Consider the following 15,972-nt stretch of genomic DNA (forward strand, 5'->3'; position numbering starts at 1 on the left):
ACACACTGAAATGTCCTTAACAGGAGGTAAGAACACCCACCTTGTTGTGGCCACACGTCTGCAAGAGCTGCTGTCTGGGAGCCAAAGCCCTTTGCACTGTCTCAGAGTGATCAGAGTAGTGGACGGGAGGTTTGCTACAGCCACGTTGTCAGATTCCTGGGCCTGGAGCCCCAGTATGGTCTCGGAGGTGGTATAAACTTTCCTCTTTAGCACCTCTGCACAGATGCCAGGTGTGAACCAGCCTTTAATGGCAAATCTCAGTCAGCTCTACACCGTTATTTCAGAGGGCTGTCAGACTGGCTGCTTTGCAGCAAGCAAGCATCGCAGCCTGCCCTGGGACTCTGGTGGACGATTTAGGGACTAATTAAAAGATGTCTTTTACTCCTGCCATTCTGTACAGCCAGGCTGCCTTCCCAGCTGAGACACAGGAAGAGGGGAAGAAGTGGCTGGGATCTTCTCAGATCTTACCCAGACAAGACATCGGGATGAGGGCAAGGTGCTTATCTGGACTCAAGGACTCAGAAGAGCTCACACTGTTTTAGGTAAGTTTTAGGTAAGACTGCAGAGATGTTTGGCAGTTTCCACCAGGTCTTTCACTGCGTTTCTCCTCACACCTTCAGACTGATAAAGCTTTTCAGGACTTGATAGAGGACTTGAGAGCAGCCGGAGTGTCAAATCCATGCAGACACTGAGAAGGTGACACAAGAAAAATGTCATGGTTGGCCCCATGGCACTCAGTGTGTGGCAGGCAAATGGCATTTTGAGTGTGCTCTAAATGTAAGATGCCATCCTGCAGTGGCTCTGCTGCCAGCAAGGGATTTTGTGAGCAAGGAGCACAGGCACAAGGCCACTTGCTTCTTACTTACTTGTGACTTGAGAATGGGCTGCTGGCACTAACTTTGGTGATTTAGAAGACAAAAAGTAACTAAGTCTTTGTTTCTGGGGAATCAGCCCTAATATAGGCCATTATTCTGCCTACTTTTCTTTCAAATGCAGAAGCAAAATAAAAAGTGAATCGTCTGCTTTTTCATTACATTTTCCATGCATGTAGATTTTAAGATGCAGTAAGGACCCCTCTTCAGGCTCAGTATACTACTACTGCTGAACTTAATGGGAATGTGGCTGTTTATATTTTAATAGGAGTGGAATTAGGCCCTTCATTCGAATTTTACAGCCTTTTTATTTGCGTTTTTATTAATCTATTTAATCTTTCTTAATTTGCTTCTGCTGTGTTCTGAGAGCATTGTAAGTACACTCTAGTGTCCTGAGTAATAACTTTAAATTCTAGTATGCAAACATTGTGCCTCCTAGTGGGTAATGTATATGGACTTCAACTCTCCTTTGGGTTGCATTTTCATATTAATTTCTTTGGGACTTTCTTCTGTTACTATCAAGAAGGTAATTTTCAACATTTTTATCACTCTAGGAGTCCCTTGTTTCTTTCTTATGCTGTTCCCTTCGCTCTTTCTTCCACAGCAGCCAGTTATGTGCTGAACATTTTGCCCTCTTGATTTCCTTTGCTGTGCATAAATCTGCCTTCGAATTAACCTCTTCCACAAACCAGTTTGTGAGGAGCTCATTCCTGAGAAGTTATTGTATTTATGCCAATGGTAAGAAAGTGGATTTTTGCCTGCCACCTTGAGTGGACTTGCCCTAGTAATATCATCCGTGCCTAAACTGTTCCTTGACAGCAGTAGAGCTCATCTTTCCAATGCAAGCAAAATGCCAACTTCACTGGTTCAGAGCCTTCTGAAGGAGGTATCCGAGACCATGTCATAGATAAGACCAAAGATGGGGTCTTTTTATGGGATGAGTTCCCCATTCTGCAGAATCCAGTAACAAACTCTAGCAGCAGAAAAGTACAGGTAAGGTCCATAACCCATTTCTGCCTCCTTAGCTGTGGCTGCAGCCTGGCTGTAGCTGCAGCTGACAGCCTCCATAGTCAGTGTAGGAAAAGCCAAGCTCAAGGCACCTGCTGATGATGGGCTGAGGCATGCTTGCCCAGACACTCCTTCCAGCCCAGACTGCAAAGGCCAGGGTTTGCTCCTGTGCTAAGCTTCTAGACTGAGGCTCAAGCAGACTGCGGAGCTCAAACCAAGTTTGCACTTGAGCATCTGTTTGGCATTAGCAAAGCAGGCAGGTGGTAAAACATTCCTGGTCTTGCAGACAGAACTAGTCCCTCAAATAAGGTATTCACTCATTTCACTACCATTAGAGAGTTTCCTCCTCTGATTTCACTGTAGGCAGGAGCAGACTTGCTGTGCTCCTTAAACAAAAAATATTTTTTCATTTATGTTTGGCTAGCATTGAAAATACTGCTAGATATTCATAGTTAAATCATCCCAATCTACCTGTTTAGAATAAACAAACAATATTTTGTTACCAACATCCATAATCTATGCATAGGTTAGAATATTAACACTGAAAAGGCCATGATTTGCCAGACTGCAAGCCAAACCAGAGCACAGAATACTGTTTCATCCTTGTTTATTTATATATTTATTTTCACTCAGTCCTTAAACACAAACTTTGGTTTAATCTCTCCTCAGGTTTTCATGTCACCACAAGGTCAAACAGAATAAATCATTGAAGGTTGACATTAGAAGCTGAGGCAAATATCTAACAGTACTCTGCCAGAACACAGCTGGGAGAAAAAGACACTGCCTGACAGAGATATGTCATGTGACGTGTACTCAAAAAAAGCATTGCTTTTGTCAATAGCTAAGAAAAAACTGTTCTTCAGAGAAGGAAGCATCCATCATTCAATAATAGTAGTAATAACAATTATCAATAACAATAGCAATAAGAACAACAATAGTAACAGATTTGCACTCCTTATCAGTTAATTGCCACTTCATATAAAGACACAGATAAAGCTGATAAAATTGAGGGCTTTATGCTGCATTTTATATGCCTGGCTCATGGATATACATCATATTTCCAGACTATTTCCCAGCTTGATGCTGCCTCAAAAGCCTTCATGAGAAATGAAGGGCTAATTCTGTCCCACACGGACATACACCTCCATGGACTTTGGGGCAAAAAAAAATGAGCACGAAAGAGTTGAGTAACTCATGGTCCCATTTCCTGAGTGGGGTGTGCAGAAACAAGAGGATGGCAAGAAGAGGCCACTGTTTGCTGGTGAATAAGAGGTCTCAGTTCAAAGAGTTTCCAGCAAGCTTTAGATAGTCCTGATAGCATTTGACTTTGCTGGGACTGCTAGTATGAGGAAAAGGCTGCAAGATACTTCATTAATCCAGTTTTCATCTATGGGCTTCAAAGTGCATCAAGTACTTCAGTTGCTTTTAATTTGCCCTAGTTAATCTTTTAAGTGTAATATTTGTATGCAGTCAATGCTATAATATTTTAGGTCAGCTATAAATTGTGTAAGCTGACAGTAGCTTCTTGTATTGCCTTAGAATGGTTCATTTGGTTGGTAGACAATCAATTTATTGTTAAGTGTGTCTTCAACTGAAAGTCGGATTGGTGTCCTTTATGTTCTTGTGAGATAAATAAAAAGTAATGAACTGTAAAAACACTCTAGTGTAAGAAGATTTGTAAACTACGACCCAGAAAGCCACAAAGCACATAATCACACAAAGAAAACAATCATGAGAGACATTATTTCTCTATAGACTTACCACAAATTAAAAGAGAACACCACACTACACTTTGAAGAAGAACTAGAGACACAGAAACATTCAACTCAATGAGCCAGTCTAGCAGAATTAAGGAAAACTAAGTCATTTGCAGCTAGAATATGGAACATACACCTCTGGAGGTATATCAGAAATGCTGTTCAAATTGCTGGAGATTGCTGGAGGAGACAGTGATTTCATTTTGCTCTTTAGAGTAAATTTAGGACTCACAAGGGCTGGTCCTTTTGCCATTGAAGTTCACATTAAGACATCGTCTTGTTCTCTCATGATTAGGAAACACAGGTCTTTTGTGGATCTTACAGTCCTCTCCTGACTCTGGAATAAAATGTAACACACCTAAAATCAGATGAGGGATGCATTCTCTAACTGGAATGCAGTTTTAAGGAAAACAGTAATTCCTGATTCGTACTGCTCTGTCTTCATAAAATAAAGCACTTTTCAGAAATTGTCATTGCAGAGCAAACTCATACTAAAAACATTGTGAAACAAAAATATTCTCTAGTTCAAGCAATGGCTCTTTGCTCTTCTTGCTGTCTCCCCCACAAACAAATACCAACTAATGGCATTGGGGGTTCACTGTCTAATAGCCACTGATATATATTTTGCTATAACATAGTATTAGGCATATTCATCTTAGGCATCACAGGAAAATTCCCCTTTCTAATAATTTTGGCAGAATGTGTGCTTACTGAAGATATCTGTCCCCCTGGAAAGATAAAAGCATGGCTTTCAAGAACCATGATACTTGGCAGAACCCCATTACTTGGCAAGGGAACAAAAGAAGGAAGTAACAGGAATCATTTTCTGCCTATAAACTGTCAGGGTAATGCTTTAAACACACAAACATGAAGTCCACTATTTTAGATCACTCTACAGCCGGGCTATGTTGTAAGCAATCCTTTGTCAAACACAATGATTACATCACAGGCATCACACTTGTGCAATCAAATATATAGATTACATCACAGACTGTGCATTTGTGAAACACCCATGACTGAATGGACAGGCACAGGACTACAGCAGCTATGATGAGTACAAGCTGCATATGAGTCATTAATACTTGTAAAGCTCATCGGGTTTATGAGACAAAAGACAATATGCCGGGGCAAAATAGTCTTAATGTGATACTTACATATGAATGCTTCTGCACCTGCTAGAATACAAGTTTTTAAATCTCTTGAATGTTATATGTATGAATACAAATGTTTAACATCTCTCCACAGAGAAACCACTACTCATCTCATCTTAGAGAATTACATTCTGATTTTTTCATCTCTTTGCAGTCATGTTAAGTACCTCTGTGAATACAATCATTCCTGAAAAAATAAGGAGACAGATGCAGCAGAAGAATCCTTTTCTTTGCATGCCACAGAGTCTAACCCAGAGCCACTGTATCACTGGTATTCAGATCTGCACATCATGGCTATCTGCAAACAGTCTCAGTTTAGAAAGTTCAGTCATCATCTTGGCCCTTTTGCATTCAATTATACACATGGATGAATTAGTGTAACCACATACAAGAAAGAGTAATATAACATGACTCTAGGAATAACTAGAACAAGTTAATTTTAGAAAATTTTGTGACGACTGCCTAGATCCAGCAGTTGACAGAAAAAATTACTGAACCGTTCTACTATGTAACACAATAAAATTGTGTATCATTTATTATAATACTTATGCCTATTTCATAGTGCCTACAAAGTTAGCTGCTGTTATGCAAAGCTTGGATAAAAAAAATCCAGACTGGGAACAGAAAAGCAGCAATATATATATATATATTTCATACGAAAATAAAAACCATAATAAAACATAGCAGTTACTGAAAGGATATGGTGGCAGAGCTACACTTTTTTTTTTTTTTTTTCACAGCTCTAATCTGCTCATTTCCATAAGCAATGAAAATGACTCGTGTTGTGAAGAAGTATTCAGGAATCTCTACTACAGTTTAGCCACAACAAAAATATTCAAAATATTTGTGTCTCTTCCCAACTGTGGTAGTAAGGGTGTAAAAATGGTATCTGCGCAGAAGGCAGAGAAGTCTTGCACGCAGTTCAAATAAGAGCAGATTATAAAAGGCTGCAGTGGGTTCTAAAATTTCAGAAGTCACAGAGGAAGTCAAAGTCACTACTCAGTTGTATGAAGGCTTCTGATGTAAGAACAAAGGGTATGAAAGCTACAACTTCTCCATAAATCTCTCATCTAGTAACAATGTGAGGATATGAAATCACAGGGCAGAGGACACACAGTCCTACTGACTTCTGAAAAACTCCTTCTAGAAAAAGTAATTAACTCCAAGTGTGAAAAAACAGGTTTTTGTTTGTTTGTTTGTTTCCCCTCTATTGTAATCCAGCATGCAACACCATTTGCAACTTGTTTGTTGACCCAGACTACCTTCACCCACAAGTCAGGTAGGTAAAATATTCTTTATTCGCAGTCAGGAATGACTGTGTGCAACATTTCCAGGCTTATATCAATAAACCAAATTCAAATTCATTTTAAATTCTGACCTTTAAAACGACATAATGGGTTTCTTAGTGCATTGTATGAGAATGATTTTTCTTGCATAGCGTGTAATTTCCTATGATAATGAATACCACAACTTCAGCTAAAGAAGGAAACAAACTCCAGGAAAAATCATGCTGACTTAGGCTTATGACAGTACCAGTTAATTTTCATTAAAAAAAGAGATGTGCTATTGCAGAAACCATCCTGACTCAGTTTGCCTCCAGACTTCCAAAGTCATCCCATTACTTGTTGTCACTCATATCTTTTTTCTTTTCTCTTTTTAAGCAGTTTCTCTCTTACAGATTTTATGCTTTTGTCCACCTGCCTAGAGGGATACACCTTTGTCTTCCATTCTAAAAAAAACTTCTCTCTAATAACCATTTTTCAAACTTCTACCTTCTCTCGCACATTCTTCTCTCACTTCCATAATCTTGGACTATGTTGTTCACTCTCTCTAGTTAATTTTCCTGTAATTAAGTGGTGACTCTTTAAATCAGGCCTCTGACTTATGCTTTCTCTCTGTTCCATCAAATTGCACTTTTAAAGGTTGATCACGTTATCCATCTATCTGAATCCCCCATTCTGCTGGAAGAGTAAATAGTGACAGTGACCATTCACTCACAGGGTAATTGGGATTGCTCAGTCATCTGAGCACAGTCATTGAATACGATTCTAAATACAGGAAAATGAAGACCATTTGGAAACAAGGAATGAAAAAAATTAACAAACAGTGCAAAACCATCTCAGCAGTTCTGCCTCTTTCTTTGACCACCATAGCATGTTCAACCTACTTCAAGGCCAGAAGTAGCAGGTCAATAAATCTGAAACTAATCTAAGAAGTATCGTTCATATGATACTCCCCGTCCATTGCAAGATCATCACCTACTGCTACTGCTGCTTTTTACTCACACAGCTCTGAAATGAGACTCATAGGAGATACTGAAGGCAGATGGATTGTGTTCATCATCCTTTCTACAAGTTGTTCAGCATCAGGTTGTACTTAAAAAGACCACCATTATATAGATATGTTTGCTTCAGCAGAAATGTAATACCCTGTTCCACAGAAAAGCAACAATAATGTTTTCCAACGGAGAAAAGGATCTGAGGCACAGTTGAACATCAAGGGTAATGACTTCACTGAACCTCTAAGAAAACTCCTTGTCTTTGTCCCTGAAAGATTATATTATTAGCCCAAGTAAGTAAATATTATGGTTGACTCTGGAGCAATTTCTTCTGCAACATGCCTGCAGAACTGTATACAGCAGAAACACTTAGCTCTGTATCCAAAAATTGTTCAGACTTTTCCTGACCTCTTTTTTTATGGAAGCTTTATCTCCTTTTTTTTTCCACCTCTCTCTGAATATTGCAAATGGCTTACAGTTACACATGCATTTGTTCTTGTTCATCTGCTATTCTTTCTTTCCAATCCATTTACTCTAGGAATCCCCTAAAAGAAAGATGTTTTTGATTGTTTGTTTGTTTTAGTTATAAAGTCACAAACCTACCTTTAATTAAACAATTGGTTTTTACCATGTCTTGACATGTCTTGGAGACTGGAGCAGAAACAGAAAAAAATAATGTTGTCGGGGTTTTGTTGGGTACTGTGTGTTCCACAGTGGTGTTCCACTGTGTCCATGAGGTGTTCCACAGATCACCTACTACTACTAAAACCTAGTTCAGCAACAAGGCTGGTTGCTAGCTATTCAGCTTTTCCGATTAAGAATTAAGAATTTCCTCTCCTTGCCCCTGGAAGGTTTATAAACAGTGTGCATTCAAGTTTTTTTATTATTTTATTTTTATGGTCATTACAAAGGCTTTCGGATATATTACATAGCACAGTGAAGTGTACTTACTGTAACAGTTGTGACTTGCATCATGCCTGAGACTTATGCAAGCGCTGTGTATTTATTTGATTAGGCTTTTTAGTATGGGTGACTAAATGAGCAACTTTAGGACATGGAGTGTCTCCTTGTATGGGAAATAGATGTTTGTAAGTCTGGAGAATACAAATACGTGTAGTTTTGGGAGGGAATGGAGGAGGGAGTGGGCCAAGTACTACAGATTTGCTTACCCAGAAACAATCCTGGATTCCCGGATTCTACCACATCTATTTTAATCACTTCAAAGCTGTTGTTTAATGCTGGTTTCACGTTTGTGGTGTGGTAAGTCATGTTTGGCTGTGACGTGAGGAGAGACGCAGTGAGACTATTTGTGCTGTGCTGACAAATGCCATTAAAATAGCATCAAGATGATGAACTACTAATTCATTCAGACGGAGTTTCTCAGCTTGCAGAAGCTCTAAATAAACAGTGAGAGGGAAAACAAGCAAACAGACCAGCCAGAGCAACCAGGAAGATGAGAACTGAGGCCACAATGACCTGCAGAGAAGCAAAAAATTCTAAACAACCCAGAAACCACCCAGAGATTTATAAATTCCCAGTAATAATGCTATCTGAGCACCCTCTAGTGGTTTATAGTTGGGAATAAACGCTCCGGAGAAGAAAATATGATCCCACAGGGAAAAAATAAGCCTAAGATTTAGTGTCTATTTGACTTTGTTTGGACAATAAATTGCTGTAAATAAATTACTAAAGGTGAGATATCTGTCTTTGGTACCTGGCTTGAAAAGTGACTAGATTTGACTAGCAACAACGAAAAATTGGTCACTTCAGAAGGTGGAAGGCAGCTGTGTCAGATCACAAACCCAAGTGCTTCTGTCCTGTGTGAAATCATGTGGATGGAGACACACTGCTGTTAAATCACATAACTGAAGACATCCCTTCCCCTCAATGGGTTTTGTCATCAGTTTCAGGACTCTTGCCTCCCCCCCTCTTTTTTTCTTTTCTTCCACAGGGAGCATGGAAAATCCAGTCCATTCCCATCATACCCTGTGTAACTGAGATTCCCATATCAGGGTAAAATTGTAGATAAATACATTGCTGTTGATTCCTATGGAAAATAAGTAAGTTCCCAGGGAGAAGGGAAAATGGAACAGATCTTATATCCTGGATGAAAGGTATGCAGGAAAATTCCTGTGCTAAGTAATTAAAAAATCCAGGATGAAATACCATTCCAAAACTGTCTTCAACTTGGATATGGAGATCTTAATTCCGGGATGTTTCAGAGAGTCCACAAAGTTTTGTGACCTGACTATTGCTCGGGGTCCAGAATACAGCCATAATCCACTAAAAATGCACATTTTGTCTTAAATAAACATCTACTGAGGGAAAAATGGAAGAGAAGATCCTAGCAAATATGTTTAATTTGCAATTATCTTGTACTTTTTCATCTCTTTACATTACATGAGAGGAATAATTCTTACCTTGATCATAAGACACACAGCCAGAGGGATCATTCAAAATCTTTGGTGGAGCACGTATCTGAAAAATACAAGCAGAAAAAGAAATCTTCATTACAGTTAATTACAGTTAAAATGGATTTGGAAGAGAAATTGCTCACATTTTAAAGGCAGCCATTAAAAATATAATGAGAGTCAGGCCCTGATCCACATTTACCCTGAGTTTGCATCGGTAACCCTGCTGCCTTCAGAGGAGTTTCTCTCCCTTTATACTCCTTTGAGTGACATGAGAATCAGGCCCACAGCCTACCTGCCCACCCTTGCCATGACGATGATGATTATGATAATGAAAAAATTAATGGACCTAGAGTCAGTATTAAAAATTGCTTTTACCTACTACTAATTTTCCTCATGGCTGTGAAGCCCTCTTTTTGAAGAGAAGGAAAACAGAACAGTTACCAGCTGTTCACATAATGATGAACACTAATAAGGGAAGACATGCATGTTAATGAACTGGGGGAGGGGAACCGAAGGGGACACTCTTCAGTGTGCAGCTGTAAGTGTAAACCTTTCCTCTGGGTATCTGGGAAAGCTGATGGCATGTCACATTGGCAAACAGGCTTGAGACTGAAATGAGTCCCGGGTAAGGAAAATAGCACTTTTAGCCTGCCTCCAGCCCTGTCCAGATAAGGATCTGCCTGTCTTTCACTATGGTGTTAACAGTATTAGGATGGGTATTTTCACTACAGGTGATGTTTTCCAAAAAATTATTATTGCAGTCACAAACGAACAGTCCAACTGTGATGACCTCATGGGTTCAGCAGAAAATAACAAATGAAGAAACAGACATGTGGCTCAGAGCTGTGAGGGGAACAAAGATGCACTTTGTACTCTCTAGACTTTATATCATACAAACAAATTGAAGCTTAAAGGCTTGCCTGTATGCGGAGTCATAGGGGCTTCTTTTGAAGTGTGATTTAAAATTTGGTGTAGCTGATTCAGTGGAAAATGAATAGTGAAAATCAGTCTTCCTTTAGTTTAACTCCAGCTTATTTTTATTAGGTTGAGGTCAGACAAGCACAAGCCTATTATGAAATAAGCCATTCAGACCAAAATAAGGTCTGTATATAGGTTTACAGTGCTCTAACCAACCCACCTCAGTTATGTGCAGTCAGGATGTGCTCCCAGGTCTGAAAGAAATGATGGACTTCAGGCTACCATCGCTGCAAAACTTCTTTAAGTATTGAAAGGCTGCAGTGAGGTCTCCCTGGAGCCTTCTCTTCTGTAGGCTGAACAGCCCCAGCCCTCTCAGCCTATCTTCATCGGAGAGGTGCTCCAGCCCTCTGATCTGTGGCTTTAACAGATCCACATCTTTCTTGTGCTGGGGGCCTCAGACCTGGATGTAGTACTCCAGGTGGGGTCTCACAAGGGCAGAGCAGAGGGGGACAATCACCTCCCTCCACCTGCTGGCCACCCCTCTGTTGATGCAGCCCAAGACGCAGTTGGCCTTCTGGGCTGCAAGTGTGCATTGCTGGCTCATGCTGAGCCTTTTGTCCACCAGAACCGCCAAGTCCTTCTCTGCAGGGTTGCTCTCGATGAGTTCTTCTCCCAGTCTGTGCTCATGTCTGGGATTGCCCCGACCCAGGTACAGCACCTTGCACCTGGCCTTGTTGAACCTCATTAGGTTCACATGGGCCCACTTCTCCAGCCTGTCCAGGACCCTTCGGATGGCATCTCTTCCTTCTTTTGTATTAACTGCACCACTCAGCTTGGTGTTGTTTCCAAACTTGCTGGTGGTGCACTTAATCCTGTCATCTATGTCATTGATAGAGATATTGAAAAGCACCGGTCCCAAGACAGACCCCTGAGGGACACCGCTCATCACTGGTCTCCACCTGGGCATAGAACCATTGACCACAACTCTCTGGGTGCGGCCATAGAGCCAATTCCTCATCCCCCAGGTATTCCTTATCACCCTTCAAATACACGTCCTTCCAATTTAGAAATTAGGTTGTGTGAGACTGTCTCAAAGGCCTTACAGAAGTCCAAGCAGATGACATTGGTTGGTCTTCCCTTGTTGACTGATGCAGTTACTCCATCACAGAGGGCCACCAGACTGGTCAGGCATGATTTACCCTTGGTGAAGCTGTGTTGGCTGTCTCAGATTGCCTCCTTGTCCAGCATGTGCCTTAACATTGCCGCTAGGAGGATTTGTTCCATGATCTTGCCATGCACAGAGGTGAGGCTCACTGGTCTGTAGTTCCCCAGGTCTTCTTTTCTACCCTTTTTAAAAATGGGAGTGATGTTTCCCTTTTTCCAGTCACCAGGGACTTCACCTGACTGCCAGGACTTTTCAAATATGATGGAGAGAGGCTTGGCAATTCCATCAGCCAATTCCCTCAGGACCCTGGGATGCATGTCATCAGGACCCATAGACTTGTAGTTGTTAAGTTACGTCAGGAGGTCCTGAACTTGCTCTTTGCTTACAGTGGGAGAGACTCCGCTCCCCCAGCCCCAAATTGTTTATGCTGGTTTACATCAGCCAAAAGCAGCTTTGAGGTTTTAGATCTGCAAATAGGTATTTACAAAAGGGTTAACATTTCAGAGATGGATGCTTACTTAGTAGGTTTTTCTTTCTCAGTAACAGATGCAGCACTTAAATCAGTACTGCAGGTTGTTAGATCAACCTCCATGTCAGCTTAGATTGAAGAAAGGCTGCTGGAGACACGTTCTTTCTTGATAAATATGAAGACAGATTTTTATTTTTTATTTTTATTTTTAATGCAAGGAGAAGACTGAAGAGAAATGCTTACTATTCTAACTCTGTTTTTGCAAGAACAATGTATGCTGCACAGCAGTCAGCACCACTCAGCAGGAAAGACTGTGACCAAGAACATGGAGAGACGTGAAATCAGAGAAGAAACAGAAAATATGATCAAGGGAGATAGATTAAAAAAATCGTTCAGAAAAATTCTATTTCCTAGTAAGTTCTAGCTGGTCTCATGGAAAGCACTGAAATGAAATGCAAAACAGGGAGTCTGACTCCATCAAGATGCAAAGGTTGTTCAGTATGAAAGTCAGTGAAATTGTGTGAATTCATTTTACTTGGAAAAAGTTTTCAGGAAAGTAAAAGTGTCTATAGCTTTTGCAAATGTCTGTACTCGTAGAGCATGAGAAAGGCACCAACAACAGAATGAAGAGCAAAATTAAAACAAACAAACAAGCAAACAACAACAACAACAACAAACAAACCCACACAAATGTTTGAAAATTTACTATTAATGGTAGAGAGCATTTCAAGAGATGAAACAGCCTGATGTCTACCTGACCCACAAGCTAATCCCTACTTGAGTGATCCAACAGCATCACTAGGTTGTTCCTGTACATGCTCCCCACAACATGATATAGCAGAGAGGGTAGGGCCAGAAGAGGTTTCAGGAGATCTGTCCTTGCTGCCTTGCCAGAGGCTGGACCTGGTATAAGATGAGGACCCCCGGGGGCAGCTGTTCAACTTGCTGTTGCAAACTTGTACACTGCCTGGAGATTTCACCACCATGGCCCATGGAAGGGGAAAGTTTTCCAAACTCAGGCATCTTTTACTGCATATTAGGCTCATTTATATATACATTTTTTCCTTATATAATTGATTAAAAGCAACCTCTTCAACACCATGGCTCCAAAGTTTGTGTCAATGCATATTCACTCCTTTTTATTTATTTATTTATTTGAGTAAACATATCCAGTTCTTCAGCTGGACCTCCCAGACATGTTTTCCAGTCCTCTAGCCATTTTTGCTGTGGTCTTCCAAATCATTTCCAACTTCTGGCACTGTACAGGGTGGGGTGGGGGTGGGGGATTGCAGAGAAAAAGGTTTTTGGAGTCCAAGTGAATGATAAGGCTGCTTAAATAAAGCCATAAATTAACAGGAAAACCACTGCCATTCATTTGGTGAAATCTCTGCAGAATTTTTAGCACTCCTCCTACATGCAAACCAAGGGCATTGGTTTTGCAGAACCTTGAGGGCAGAGATTTTTAAGACATTCTTCCAACCTGTGGAAACCTAGGTCGCTTGTTCCCCTGACCATCAGCTAAACAAGTAGCTGCACTTCCAGCTGCCCATGCAATTATGAAGGGTGTTGAAGCCACCAGACCAGTGAGAAGAGATTCCTGGTGTCCCTTCAGTCTGCCCCTGGCTCAGCTCCCTGTAACATCTCATGTCAGCTCAATGCAGAAATTTCTTCTCTGCCTGGGACATGTTGTACAGGTGTGCTTCTCTGCCACCGCTCTGATCACAATTCCCATTGTTACAGCCATGCTGGAGATAAAGTTATCTCCATGTTTTGCGCTCCCAGTAATACTGTCACTGCCCTACAGGAATCAAGCAGTGATACGGCAGTGCACCGCTACTGTATGACAACTTCTGACGAGAAGTAACAATAGAACATATAGAGAAAATTCAGCCATCAGAAAGTGCAGGGACAACTTAGTCACATGGAGTTGGGATTCTCAAGGTCGGAATTTGGTCAAAATACTTCTGTGTGTGCTGAAACTTGCATGTAAACTGTAACAGCCCTCAGTGGTTAAGATCTTGGCTTTTCATCTCTTCTGGAAGACAGCAGCACAGTAAGACACTGGCCATGTATTGATCAGACCATTTAAAGCTTTGCTTTGGACTTCAGAGTACTGAAGTGTGGATTGAACAATGAACTTGAAAACAGCAGGTGACTCTTTGCTTTAACTTGAAATCATAAAAAGGTTCAGCTTTTAGCACTACTTGTGGTGACTTCTTCAGATTTATGCCATGCTCTAGTTGTAACTGTACTGATGCAGTGCAAATGGCGCGGTGGAAGCAACGTGGGAATCCCAATGGTGAAAAGAAGGGATAGTCACAGGAAAACCATGGGATTTTTGGTGCAAGCCAGAATTCATGAAGAAGAGTTGTGAGTGATAAAATGGGACAGTGAAGTTAAAACTCCAATTCAGTTGCTTCCTAGCTAAGCGTATTACCTCCTGTGCACTAAAAGCTGTAGAGGACCTTTGGAAGTAAAGAGAGCATGAGAACGTAATTATACATTAAATCCCGAGGCAAGAAAACTCCATTAAAACAACACTGTTAGCATCATGAAGTTAGGCATTCAGTAGCTGGAAATCCTGATAAATGTTCAGGCAACTGTAGTTCTAGCATTTCTGCTACACTTGAGGGCCTGAGTGCAATGTTAACAATGTACTTATCATGCTGATTTTGTATGCGATATAAACATCAGGGTGCTCCAACATATTTTTTTTTACTACCTCCCATTCTGGAGATCTAGGGCTTGGAACATATTTTTCTTCTTATTAATACCAGTGTAAATTCCAAGTAACTGCACTTAGGAGAGGCACTGTCATAAAAAAAAAAAAAAAAAAAGGAAAGGAAAAAAAAATGATGCAAGTATCTATGAAATTATATCCTATTCTGACATAATCAACAGAAGCTTAAAGCAGCAAGGACCTGGTGAAAAATACTGTTGTGAAAGCCTAAAGTGAAGACTCCTATCTTCACTTTGCAGAAAATGATTTTTACTCCAAATGAGTCTTTTAGAGTCCAAAACATGCTTTGTAAAATCATTGCTAATTGTCAGATGATTAAGTCACTCTAGCTGAAACCAATAAAAAATCATAGCACTGCAGTTGTCAGAGTTACAGATTTTAAGGCTCTGGAAGTTACAGATTTTAAGGCTCTGGACTATTTTTAGCAATAAAAGGAATATAAAACATAATTATTAAAATGAGAAATGTGCAATATGAAATGTGCAGTGTTTTGAAAATAAGCAAGCACCCTGACACCTGTAACTTTGCTACAATTTGGCTGACAGCGTGATTACACCACCTATTAGTTCAGCTGCCATCCAAAATGCTGAATACGAGCAGGGGGTAAATGTTTCATTTAGGTAAGCAAACATACCATGGCTCCTAAATGAACGACAGCAGAAAAATCTTCCTCAGGTAATTGCTGTAATACTGCATGCAGAAAGTGGTGCTGGGAAATAAGGACACATCTCTGAGTTTGGGATTGTGTTGTTCTTCTGACGTGTGACATAAACATTTTAATTTCTCCTCAGGTTTTAAGAGTTAGGGCATGTGTATGTGTGGATTTCTACACCAACGTTCACTCCATTATCCATTCACTAACACAATGTAAGTATGAGTACCAGGGGCAGGATCATTATCTGATGCAGGTTAGCATGCACACTCTGAAGACAAGAGTGACATCCCAGTTGAGACTCCTGCCCTTAGAGTCCAGAATTTGTGGGATGATTTTCCCAGCTTTCAAAACAGGACACACTGTCTGTATCCAGCATGCATAACAAAAACTTCTTCCTTTCAACGCAAAACAAATAAAAACTAAGGTGAACAAAATGACATGACTCATTAGTTAAAATCCCACAAGAAAAAAATTCTTTACCTAAATCAGTTGTGGCAGCTATTAATAATCCTGCCAGCTGTTGCAGGAGGCCTTTTCAAGTGTAC

At 40.5% G+C, this 15,972-nt stretch overlaps 1 long non-coding RNA gene across 2 annotated transcripts; it reads right to left on the reverse strand.

Moving 5' to 3' along the window:
• Positions 1-557: 557 nt before the first annotated feature.
• On the reverse strand, positions 558-12,722 carry LOC106042083 (uncharacterized). 2 transcript variants are annotated; one of them, XR_010827852.1, is made up of 3 exons: positions 4,349-8,242; positions 3,870-3,974; positions 558-688 (listed from the first exon to the last, which is right to left on the reverse strand). It is a non-coding gene; the product is annotated as an uncharacterized lncRNA (long non-coding RNA). The 2 variants fall into 2 exon arrangements; XR_007159417.2 differs by lacking the exons at positions 558-688; positions 4,349-8,242 and adding exons at positions 9,487-9,544; positions 10,619-12,722 and having other exon boundaries at positions 2,240-3,974.
• Positions 12,723-15,972: the final 3,250 nt, after the last annotated feature.

Source organism: Anser cygnoides, chromosome Z (genome assembly GCF_040182565.1).
Source record: "Anser cygnoides isolate HZ-2024a breed goose chromosome Z, Taihu_goose_T2T_genome, whole genome shotgun sequence".
Lineage (NCBI taxonomy): Eukaryota > Metazoa > Chordata > Aves > Anseriformes > Anatidae > Anser > Anser cygnoides.